This window comes from Oncorhynchus tshawytscha, linkage group LG13 (assembly GCF_018296145.1).
Source record: "Oncorhynchus tshawytscha isolate Ot180627B linkage group LG13, Otsh_v2.0, whole genome shotgun sequence".
In the NCBI taxonomy this organism is placed as follows: Eukaryota; Metazoa; Chordata; class Actinopteri; order Salmoniformes; family Salmonidae; genus Oncorhynchus; species Oncorhynchus tshawytscha.
The window spans coordinates 66,137,490-66,150,099 of NC_056441.1; positions in this window are offsets into that span (position 1 = coordinate 66,137,490).

Genomic DNA, 12,610 nt, shown 5'->3' on the forward strand with positions numbered 1-12,610 from the left:
CAAGTCTCTATTGAACTGGTCAGACAGATGAGTGGGATCTGTGTAGCACCAAAATGGCTGCTTCTGGCTCCCTGGGGCATGGCATCCCCTACGCTCCACTTGCAGGGTTCAGAGTACCTAGGAGTTCTATCTAAACCTGGTTAAGACCTCAAACCTCTCTGATTACCTTGAAGGCATGTACCGTCTTGCCCTCCTGACTGTGACAAGGCTGACTTTTATAGATAGTGTGTGCAGTGCTCCCAGCCTGGCTAAGCATACTGTGATGGGTGGATAGGATAGTGTTGTAGGGCAGTGCTGTCTGTTATCAACAGCTGCTTGGTGAGAACCTTTGACTGTCAACGCTGGGGCTGCTCATCTGTTTCACTCAGAAGGTAAGGAAATTGATGAGTCTCTGTTCTTATAGAGAATTTTGATTTGTGAGATCAATTCTAAATAAGCCGATTTATGTTCTGCACCTGTAGAGGACACTTAAACTGGAGAAATCAGTTGATATGCAGATTTTCTATGCAGTAGATAGAGCACTGTAAACAGTATGAACCTGGTTACCCCTGATGCATTTACAAATATACTGCTTGTAGATTTATGTATTTTTTTTTACCTACTTTTAGCTGGCATTAAGTACAACACAAGTGAATCTTGTCATGGTTCCCCACCCTCTCTGGTTTCTTAGAAAGATGTTGACAATTTACAGATGTGAGAGGAGCAGTATTGTCATTTATGTATACCAGACACTGAGGGGGGTCCATGTGTTCACGTAGCTAGGGGTTGACGGCTGAAACAGTTTTACACATGCAGTGTCAAACTGGAGCAAGTGTGGGGAGAACGTGAAGAAGAAGACAGGTGTGTGTGTGTGTGTGTGTGTGTGTGTGTGTGTGTGTGCTGGTGTGTTTGTGTACATTCATGTGCACACATTTGTATGTGACTCAAGGGAAAGAATGGTCTGTTTCTGAGACAAGCACTTCAGCATTCATGCTGGGTAAGAAACAATTAACTCTATGTGGAGTCAATGACATATGTTCATAGAAACTGGTGTAATGGGGCCATTAGAGAAATACAATCTGCTCTGTGACTGACTGTCCACTCCGTACTGCACCAAACTGGATGGGAAATTTGATCACCGAGTCCAAGGCCCCAATACAAATAATCGGATCATCTATCGGTCTAATCTCAAAATGGGTCCATAATTGAGACCCTGAAATGGGGAAATAAAGTAATCTAATCATAATAGACTAACCATGTAACTTTTCGGACAGTGTACTGTATGTATGAGTGAGTATGAGTCAGCTATTGGCTACCATTGTTTTGGTGGTAATTGCACACTGTGAAGCTCTCCATTTGCGTCCATAACTGCAACCTATTCCTATTTAGTGCTCTACTTTTGATCAGAGCCCTAGTCTAAATTAGTGCACTATATACAGATTAGGGCACCATTTGGGACACACAGCTCCAGTCCTTGTTTGTTGTGATGCTCCATGCGTCCTCTCCTCTGGCTCAGCATGTGCCCGGTGAGCCCTGGTGGGTTGGTGATGCATGCTTTGCTGAGCTGTGCTGAGCTGAGGAAGCAGAGCGTTAAGGCCCACAGGCCCCAGCATGGCCCTGACACCATGGAGACAGATGGCCAGGAGGCCCTCTGGGGTGCTGCTGTAATTGTAATGGATGGAGCTCTGTGTTTATCTCTCAAGATTCATGGCCCTGGCTGGTGCCCCTTCGCTAGTACCTAGAGGTGTGTGTGTGTGTGTGCGTGACTGTGCACTGTGACTCTGTGCCCATGTGCCCGTCACTAGTACCTGAGGGAGTGTGTGTGTGCACGTATCCCTGTGGTTTCTTAAAGGATTTACCCCAGTGTTAAAAAAATACAGTGGTGGAAAAAGTACCCAATGTCATACTTGAGTAAAAGTAAAGATACCTTAATAGAAAAGTACTCAAGTGAATGTCACCCAGTAAAATACTACTTGAGTAAAAGTATTTGGTTTTAAATATACTTAAGTATCAAAAGTAAATGTAATTGCTAAAATATATGTATGAAACATTTAAAATTCCATATATTACGCAAACCAGTAGCCACAACTTCCTTGTTATTTTTTTATTTACGGATAGCCAGGGACACATTCCAGAACTCAGACATAATTTACAAACAATGCATTTGTGTTTAGTGAGTCCGCCAGATCAGAGGCCGTAGGGATGACCAGGGATGTTCTGTGTGTGAATTGGACCATGTTCTGTCCTGCTAAGCATTCAAAATGTAACAAGTACTTTTGGGTGTCAGGGAAAATGTATGGAGTAAGAAGTTCATTATTTTCTTTAAGAATGTAGTGAAGTAAAAGTGAAAGTTGTCAAAAATATAAATAGTAAAGTAAAGTACGGATACCCCAAAAAACTACTGAAGTAGTATTTGAAAGTATTTTTACTTAAGTACTTTACACCACTGGGAAAAAGTATATATATTGGCCATCCACCACCCACCCCTCTCCAGAGGACAAAAGTAACTTTGTGACAAATACATTTTTACAAAATGGTACTTTTTTGCATAATATCACATAACATATTTTTATTTTATATACAGAGCTGGATTCATTGGATTTTTTAACATTTGGATTCATAGTGCTAAGACATGTCCAATACACATGATATGATGTATATTATTTTCAGTCACAACTATTACAGATGAACTATTACAAATGAGGAACTACTACATATGTTTAAATACTACAGACGAGGAACTATTATAGATGAACTATTACAGATGAGGAACTATTACAGATGAACTATTACAGATGAACTATTACAGATGAACTATTACAGACAAGGAACTATTACAGATGAACTATTACAGATGATGAACTATTACAGATGAGGAACTATTACAGATGAACTATTACAGATGATGAACTATTACAGATGAGGAACTATTACAGATGAACTATTACAGATGAACTATTACAGATGAGGAACTATTACAGATGAACTATTACAGATGAGGAACTATTACAGATGAACTATTACAGATGATGAACTATTACAGATGAGGAACTATTACAGATGAACTATTACAGATGAGGAACTATTACAGATGAACTATTACAGATGAACTATTACAGATGAGGAACTATTATAGATGAACTATTACAGATGAACTATTACAGATGATGAACTATTACAGATGATGAACTATTACAGATGAGGAACTATTACAGATGAAATATTACAGATGAGGAACTATTACAGATGAGGAACCATTACAGATGAAATATTACAGATGAGGAACTATTACAGATGAGGAACTATTACAGATGAGGAACTATAACAGATGAGGAATTATAACAGATGAGGAACTATCACAGATGAGGAACTATTAAAGATGAGGAACTATCACAGATGAAATATTACAGATGAGGAACTATTACAGATGAGGAACTATTACAGATGAGGAACTATCACAGATGAAATATTACAGATGAGGAACTATTACAGATGAGGAACTATCACAGATGAAATATTACAGATGAGGAACTATTACAGATGAGGAACTATTACAGATGAGGAACTATAACAGATGAGGAATTATAACAGATGAGGAACTATCACAGATGAGGAACTATTAAAGATGAACTATTACAGATTTAATCCACCCCTCAGCTTCCCTCAGTCCACCCCACCTATCTCTATAGAACAACTTGTCTTGATTTTCTTGTGCCATATATTTTTAAACTGTGCTGTGATGTCTTACACAGATTCGGAACCTTTCAAAGTACATATTATCAACAGATTATGATTTTAAACTGATTTTTTTGCTTAAAGTATTATTAGGTTTGATTGCCAAATAGTGCTATTTGTAGCGTTAATTTTAGAACAATGTTATGACTTTTTCGCCACTCCAAACCTGTGACCAGAAAACTGTTTTAAGGGGCCATACCAAAATCTGCATAGCTGACATGGTTGTATGCCCCGTATATAACATTTTGTTGGTAGCAAGAATTTTGTATAATAATTTACATTGAAAAACTTGGATTGTTAAATCAATCATTGTTTGTATATCAGTTCATAATGTGCCATATGATCAGAACATCATAGATGTATTCCCAGATGTTTTGTAACCTGTGTGCTGCAGCTGTCAGCATTTTTGTCCAAAGAATATGGCTGCCTAAATATGGTTCCCAATCAGAGACAACGATAAACACCTGCCTCTGATTGAGAACCACTCTAGGCAACCATAGACTTTCCTAGACAACTCTAAACACAACCCCATAAATCTATTAAACCCCTAGACAAGACAAGACACATAAATCACCCATGTCACACCCTGGCCTGACCAAAATAATAAAGAAAACACAAAATACTAAGACCAGGGCGTGACAATCAATTGGTTGTAACTTTGTATTGAACAAACATTCCCATATATTTTCGATAGCTGCATGCGTGACATAACCCCCCCATTTTTATTCATAATTCCATTAATAAAAACGACATAATAAGAGAGTATATTTTAGTTTAATATTTGTTTTGTCTTTTTTGGAAGCTGAAATTGAAATTCTAATCAGCTATGTTTGAGAAAGGGCAATATGGCTTGTTTGAGAAAGGGCAATACTTTGAACAAGGTTTAATTTTCCGTTTGAAAAGAAAATTAGATGTTGTAATCTGGATGAAGGTAAAAAGGCCATTTTTAAAGAGAGGATGAACCATTCTTAATAATCTACAGGAGGAACATTTTGGTTTAAGTATAATTCTGTACGAGTGAAGCTTTTAGTGAGAGGTTTAACGCTTTAATATTTAATCATTTCAGCCTCCCAAACTCATATTCATTGTATAAATAAGCACGTTTAATTTTGTCTGACTTACTAGTCATTCTTGCTGATATCATTTGAAAGGCCTTATGAGTAGGCAGTGCCATAAGTAAATAGGTCATCTGTGATTTGATTAACACTGGTGTTACGGTTAAAAAGCAGCAGGGTATTCTTCTGCACTGGAACCTGTTGACCACACATCCTGGTCATGTGGCTGCCCAGCCAAGGCTATTGTTGTTTAGAGAGAGAAAAGATAGTTGGCAGAAAATCTACCTACTTGCCTGCCTGCCTCCTCAAGTGAGTGCAGAACATTTCACTGACAATCAAATGTCTGGCAGGTGGAAAGACGATATTCACAATAATTGTTGTGATCAAATAAAGTAATAATCCATTGTAGCTTCTCAAACGCACTGTAGATGGAATCTGTACATACACGTATGTGTCTCTGGCTCTTATCCCTTTTCCACTTGAATTGGATTTGGTTATAGATAGGGGCTTTTTGTTTGCTTTTCTCAAACACTAGATTATAAGGCCATGCCAATGAATAAAACATCCTGAAAACGATGATGAGAGTTGCTGTTGGAATTTTTCTCTGCTGCCTGTTTCTCTGCCTGTCATTTTTACCGGCGCTCGTATTCTTAAAAAACACATACTTTCTTTGGATTCAGTAAAAATGAACCTTCCACATTCCCTCTCTTGATTTTCTCCTCTGCTTCCCGTAGAGCGTCCATATATACTGGAGGTAAAGTCGCAAAGACTTAAGACGAGATATTCATCAACATCCCCTGAAATGCAATTGGCTGGCATATGGATGGCTTGTCTCCTCACAGCAGCAGCCACTGATAATATGACTCATAGCAATTTCCAGGCAATGAACAGACAGACAGGCTAAGTATACTATCCACATATCAGGTTGAGTAGGTGGCATGTTTGATGTTGTTGTCATTGATGTGAGCCATCAAATATCATTGTCTTCAACATGTTTTAAAGTGGGTTGGAATAACACCGCGTTGCGAAATGCTGGAGGTAAATGTTTACCCAGAGCTAACAGGCGGACACACGGCTGTCTATTGTTCAGCTCCAGTCTGGTCTAGATTATCATATTTGGTCATCCCTGTTTTATAGATGAAAACGTCACAAGCTGTTGTGTGTGTGTGTGTGTGTGTGTGTGTGTGTGTGTGTGTGTGTGTGTGTGTGTGTGTGTGTGTGTGTGTGTGTGTGTGTGTGTGTGCTTGTGTTTAACAGATGCAGTGTTGGGATCCTGAACCTGTCAACAACTGCTAGCAGTTACAGGAACGCGGTCAGAGAGGGCTTTTGGATGGCGCAGGCAGAGTTTTGAGATGCACAATAAATCATACATCACAAAGAAAAAATGGTAAAACAAAGACGAGAACATCAAAGGTCTGGCACATCAGTGAAATATGCCTGATAAGGTTTCCCATTTCAAATTACTTTGAAGTTTCATGTTGCTCTTTTGTTGAATCTGACACGAGGCCCTTTGAGGTCCACTGTGGTGTGTTTCTGGGTGTACAGGTGTAGCTGACCTTGTATGGGCTTCTTTTAATTGGAGGACCAATTGCTGCTCATCAATGAATACTTAGGAGTGATATCATCTCAGAGTTCATTGAAGTGTCAAGATAACAGGTGATTAGACAGCAGAAAGGTCAGGGTGTGAATACTGCTTTGGTATGTCAGAGCTCATTGAAGTGTCAAGATAACAGGTGATTAGACAGCAGAAAGGTCAGGGTGTGAATACTGCTTTGGTCTGTCAGAGCTCATTGAAGTGTCAAGATAACAGGTGATTAGACAGCAGAAAGGTCAGGGTGTGAATACTGCTTTGGTCTGTCAGAGCTCATTGAAGTGTCAAGATAACAGGTGATTAGACAGCAGAAAGGTCAGGGTGTGAATACTGCTTTGGTCTGTCAGAGCTCATTGAAGTGTCAAGATAACAGGTGATTAGACAGCAGAAAGGTCAGGGTGTGAATACTGCTTTGGTCTGTCAGAGCTCATTGAAGTGTCAAGATAACAGGTGATTAGACAGCAGAAAGGTCAGGGTGTGAATACTGCTTTGGTCTGTCAGAGCTCATTGAAGTGTCAAGATAACAGGTGATTAGACAGCAGAAAGGTCAGGGTGTGAATACTGCTTTGGTCTGTCAGAGCTCATTGAAGTGTCAAGATAACAGGTGATTAGACAGCAGAAAGGTCAGGGTGTGAATACTGCTTTGGTCTGTCAGAGCTCATTGAAGTGTCAAGATAACAGGTGATTAGACAGCAGAAAGGTCAGGGTGTGAATACTGCTTTGGTCTGTCAGAGCTCATTGAAGTGTCAAGATAACAGGTGATTAGACAGCAGAAAGGTCAGGGTGTGAATACTGCTTTGGTCTGTCAGAGCTCATTGAAGTGTCAAGATAACAGGTGATTAGACAGCAGAAAGGTCAGGGTGTGAATACTGCTTTGGTCTGTCAGAGCTCATTGAAGTGTCAAGATAACAGGTGATTAGACAGCAGAAAGGTCAGGGTGTGAATACTGCTTTGGTCTGTCAGAGCTCATTGACATGTAGAGGAATATTAGACATAAACCCACTCACCTGGTTTCCTCTGAAATGTCTCTCTTTTCCCCTGACGTAACAGGGAGGATGAAGACCAGAGAGTCGTACCACCTGATGCGTATCTATTATCACCTTCCCTCTTACTGCCATTCACGTTAAATGACTTGGAAAAGTGCACCAGCACCACACAGATTACTTCTATTCTTAGACACTCACACAATACCACCACCTTCTCTCCCTCCATCCCTCTCTCCCTCCCTGCCATCCTCCCTCTCTCCCTGCCTGTCTGCTTCAGAGTTTTCACCATTCTGCTCTTCACTCCCCTCTCTCTGTCTAAAAACAGGTATTTTTAGGTCCCTCTGGTGGAGGTTAGGACAGGCTGTTTGATTATATAACTAGGCCCTGCCCTCATGCTGCCTCTCTGGCTGACTGCCCACCTCTCTCTCCTCTCCTCCCTGTCTTCCCCTCTCACTGTTTAAGAGCATTTAATAGTTTGGTGAGGCTAGTGGGTTCCCCTTCTAGCCAAAGAGTGTATGACCCTTTGGGACCTGGGTGTGTGTGCGTGCATGCGGAGGACACCACAACTGGAGGGAAGCTGTTCCACATCAATACAGATCCCCCTTTCTCTCACAACCCCTTCCCCTCCTTCTCCCTCCACCCCACCCTCTTTCTCACACACTGTAGTTTTGCTTTGAGCATCTCTTTTTGGAAGGGTTTTTCTCTGCAATGTTATTCCAGTCATGAGGGCGAACCTGCTGGTCCTGGGAGACTGGGAGAGACTATGGCTGGGTTTATTAATGTGGGCTTCAGAAAGAGAATAGTACATTTGCAGAACATTTGCTGGCTTCGCCAGCCTTTTTCATTTGCATGGATTCAATGGCTCGAGTCTGTCCCTACACAGTCACTCTAGTCTACACAGTATTATGGGAACTGATCTGAAGCTCATGTAGTCATACAGATTTGTTATATTTATGCACCAATAAAGTTTTGGTGTGCATCCCAAATGGTATCCTATTCCTAGTGCACTACTTTTTACCAGGGCTTATAGCGCTCTGGTCAAAAGTAGTGCAATGTGAAGTAGGAAATAGGGTGCGCATTTGTCTCCAAGGTCTGATCTTATCTCTGTGTCAAGCAGGCCAGGCCCAGAGAGGATAGCTAGAGGCCTTGCCCCATATCTGGGTCTCCAAAGGGCCTTGCCCTTGCCCTGTCTCTGGGTGCATCCCAAATGGCACTGTATTCCCTATATAGTGCACGTATTTTCACCTAGACCCATAGGGGAAGGCCACTATATATGAAATAGGGTACCATTTGAGACGCAGCAATCTGGGCGCCACAGGCCTTGTCCTGTCTTTAGTGATCTGGGCCCCACAGGCCTTGTCCTGTCTTTAGTGATCTGGGCACCACAGGCCTTGTCCTGTCTTTAGTGATCTGGGCACCACATGCCTTGTCCTGTCTTTAGTGATCTGGGCACCACAGGCCTTGTCCTGTCTTTAGTGATCTGGGCACCACAGGCCTTGTCCTGTCTTTTGTGATCTGGGCGCCACAGGCCTTGTCCTGTCTTTAGTGATCTGGGCGCCACAGGCCTTGTCCTGTCTTTAGTGATCTGGGCGCCACAGGCCTTGTCCTTTCCTTAGTGATCTGGGCGCCACAGGCCTTGTCCTGTCTTTAGTGATCTGGGCACCACAGGCCTTGTCCTGTCTTTAGTGATCTGGGCACCACAGGCCTTGTCCTGTCTTTAGTGATTTGGGCACCACAGGCCTTGTCCTGTCTTTAGTGATCTGGGCACCACAGGCCTTGTCCTGTCTTTAGTGATCTGGGCGCCACAGGCCTTGTCCTGTCTTTAGTGATCTGGGCGCCACAGGCCTTGTCCTTTCCTTAGTGATCTGGGCGCCACAGGCCTTGTCCTGTCTTTAGTGATCTGGGCACCACAGGCCTTGTCCTGTCTTTAGTGATCTGGGCACCACAGGCCTTGTCCTGTCTTTAGTGATTTGGGCACCACAGGCCTTGTCCTGTCTTTAGTGATCTGGGCACCACAGGCCTTGTCCTGTCTTTAGTGATCTGGGCACCACAGGCCTTGTCCTGTCTTTAGTGATCTGGGCGCCACAGGCCTTGTCCTGTCTTTAGTGATCTGGGCACCACAGGCCTTGTCCTGTCTTTAGTCATCTGGGCACCACAGGCCTTGTCCTGTCTTTAGTGATTTGGGCACCACAGGCCTTGTCCTGTCTTTAGTGATCTGGGCACCACAGGCCTTGTCCTGTCTTTAGTGATCTGGGCACCACAGGCCTTGTCCTGTCTTTAGTCATCTGGGCACCACAGGCCTTGTCCTGTCTTTAGTCATCTGGGCACCACAGGCCTTGTCCTGTCTTTAGTGATCTGGTCGCCACAGGCCTTGCCTTGTCTTTAGTGATCTGGGCACCACAGGCCTTGTCCTGTCTTTAGTGATCTGGTCGCCACAGGCCTTGCCTTGTCTTTAGTGATCTGGTCGCCACAGGCCTTGCCTTGTCTTTAGTGATCTGGGCACCACAGGCCTTGTCCTGTCTTTAGTGATCTGGTCGCCACAGGCCTTGCCTTGTCTTTAGTGATCTGGGCTTCCTGGTGCTCCTGTGGGTGATCCACTGCTGTGACGGAGTCATTTGTCTTGCTGCCTTCTACAATATACACCCTCCCACTCACACAACACACTCCAAGCTGGCCAGTGAAAGAGCATTTGGCTTATTTACTCACTGTCAGTGCAACCTTTTCTGGAATGAAATGAAGCAAATGGGAGTTTGGGTGTTCAGGGCTGTACTGTCTTGCTGGCTGACAGAGCGCCTGCACATCTAGCTTTACACAAGCCCTGCTGCAGATTTTATTTTGACATCTTTCTACAGACCCTTGAAGGCAAGGCTGAATGTGAAGTCCTGTAGTCCTTCATGTGTGTATGAGGGGGAGGCAAGACAGGCAGGCAGGTGAAGGGTGGAGAAGTTCAATTAAACATATCCTTCTAAAGGTACTTGCTCAGAAGCTAGGAGGTTCCACACCCTGTATTAATTGTTCTGCCATTTTGAAACATTACTTCCCCACACTGATATAACCTCTTCTCCAGTTATTACAGAGATGCCATCGGCTGAAATGCAATCATTAAATAATTATTCCTTCACACCTTTCTAAATTATCACTACTCAAAGAGAGGAGAGAGAAGAAAGCCTACAGAGACTAAAGTAACTGGTGCAGCAGAGCAAACCCACCACCCAGATGCCTCTTTAACTCTGCCAAGTCAATTGCTCTCACTAGGCAGATGATATTTACCCTACAGCCATGATTCTAGATCATTACTTACCAACCATTGTGCCTCATATTTGCCTAGTAAAACCAAAAACCTGTATATAATAAGAGAGAAAAGCTTTTGTGACAAACATTGAGGAAAATTGAAGCAAATATACGGTATCATAAACTCTGAAGTGCTATAATTACAAAGAGAGGATGCTATGCGATGCCAGGATTATCCTTCAGAGGGGCCATAGGCGCTGCATGCAGGTCTGTAGAGACACAGATAACACCGCAGAGCAGTGTGGGAGGAGTCTGTCCCCTGAAGCCACCACTGGTCTAGGCCAGGCTAGCTAGCCCCCCATTGGAATTGTTTAATTGAAGTCCCTGTTTGGACCCTTAGTGACCCCTGTGTTTTCTGGAAGGTCTTTGATGTCTGCTATTGAAGCGCCTGCAGGGTGTGTGTGGGGGGTACCTGTATGTGTGCTTGCGTGGGGGATGTTTGTAGATTACTGAAGCCTGGTGTGTAGCCAACAGCCCCCAGTCACTAAGACTCTGAGACCCTGGAACGTAACACGACTGTAAGGACGAGCGAGAGGCAGATATGTCACGTTTGATCGCGAGGTTGTGTCTTTTAAGCGGAGGCGTGCTGGGGACTTCACCGTGGTGAGAGGGCTGGTAGGGCAGTATGACGCCGGGTCTGACTCAGGGGCTTCTAAAGCCCACTGGAACGGCGGGTGGGGCGACATCTAAATCCCCCTTTCATGCCTCTCAGCGCTGGTGCCTTGGACAGCCCCCCTCCCACCGGACGCTCTGATGGATGTGGAGGGGTGACTGTGTCCCCAGCCGAGCACCGTACCCTGACCTAGACAGATAAAGAGAGAAGACAGAAGAGCAGCCAAGGATGTGTGACACTGAGGGCAATACTTCAACCTCCCAGGATTAGATATGCCTGTTTTTCTACTGCAATGAAGAAATAGAACAGTGGAAGAGAGAGACAGATTTTCTGAGAGGGATAAAAATATATCTGAGTTTCCGGTACAATTTAAGGTCTGCGGTAAACCGAGCACTTTGCCATTTAAAAAGACATAGCGTTTAAGTTGAGCCTCATTAAGCCTTCAGATAGAGATGTAGGGCTTGTAGCCTGTAACACTTACAGGTCTTCAAAGGTGCCAATCATAATGTAGTGTCTTTTGATGGCATGCCATACATTATGTATTATTATTTTTACCTTTATTTGACTAGGCAAGTCAGTTAAGAACATTATTTACAATAACGGCCTAGGAATAGTGGGTTAACTGCCTTGTTCAGGGGCAGAACAACAGATTTTTACCTTGTCAGCTCGGGGATTCGATCTTTTAACCTTTCGGTTACTGGTCCAACGCTCTAATTATATCACACTTTAACTTCTAACTGCATTCAGGGGCTTTTAACTCCCGTCCTTTGATATATTCCTAGAATCAGGATGAGAGGTGTAAAGTAGCATGGCCATCATGTGAAGCTACAGTCTCTGTATTCTGTATAAATCAATAATCAGCCCTTCTCAGAGCTGGACAGATATACTCAGAATAGTCAATAGGGATTGTCAATGTCTATTTGGATAAAAGCCCCCATGACTTCTTAGAGACTGAGCCTTACACAACCATTGGCACAGTTGACAGCATGTTGAATCTTTAATACTCTCCCTCAGCTCTGCTGGGATTGCATTCCATTCCATCTCCAAACAATCCACATTGTGAATTCCTCTGAAGGCGTCAGGGACAGCTTTCTTCACAGAGTAATGCCACTAAAGCAGGTGGGCTGCAGGTCTGCAGGAGAACAGACCCATGTGTTGTACTTCTACTTTTCTATTAGGAACAACAACCTGGAAATATGTTTTTCCTGTGAATGGGAGGTGAGGCGCTTCTCAAGCTGCAGGACGTTAGACACCATCCTGGTTCTCCTGAAAGACATCAAGCAATTACCTCATGGACAGCAGACACCTCGCTAGCTCCCAGCCTCTTGCTGACAGCTCATACGCAAATCATGCTGCCCCA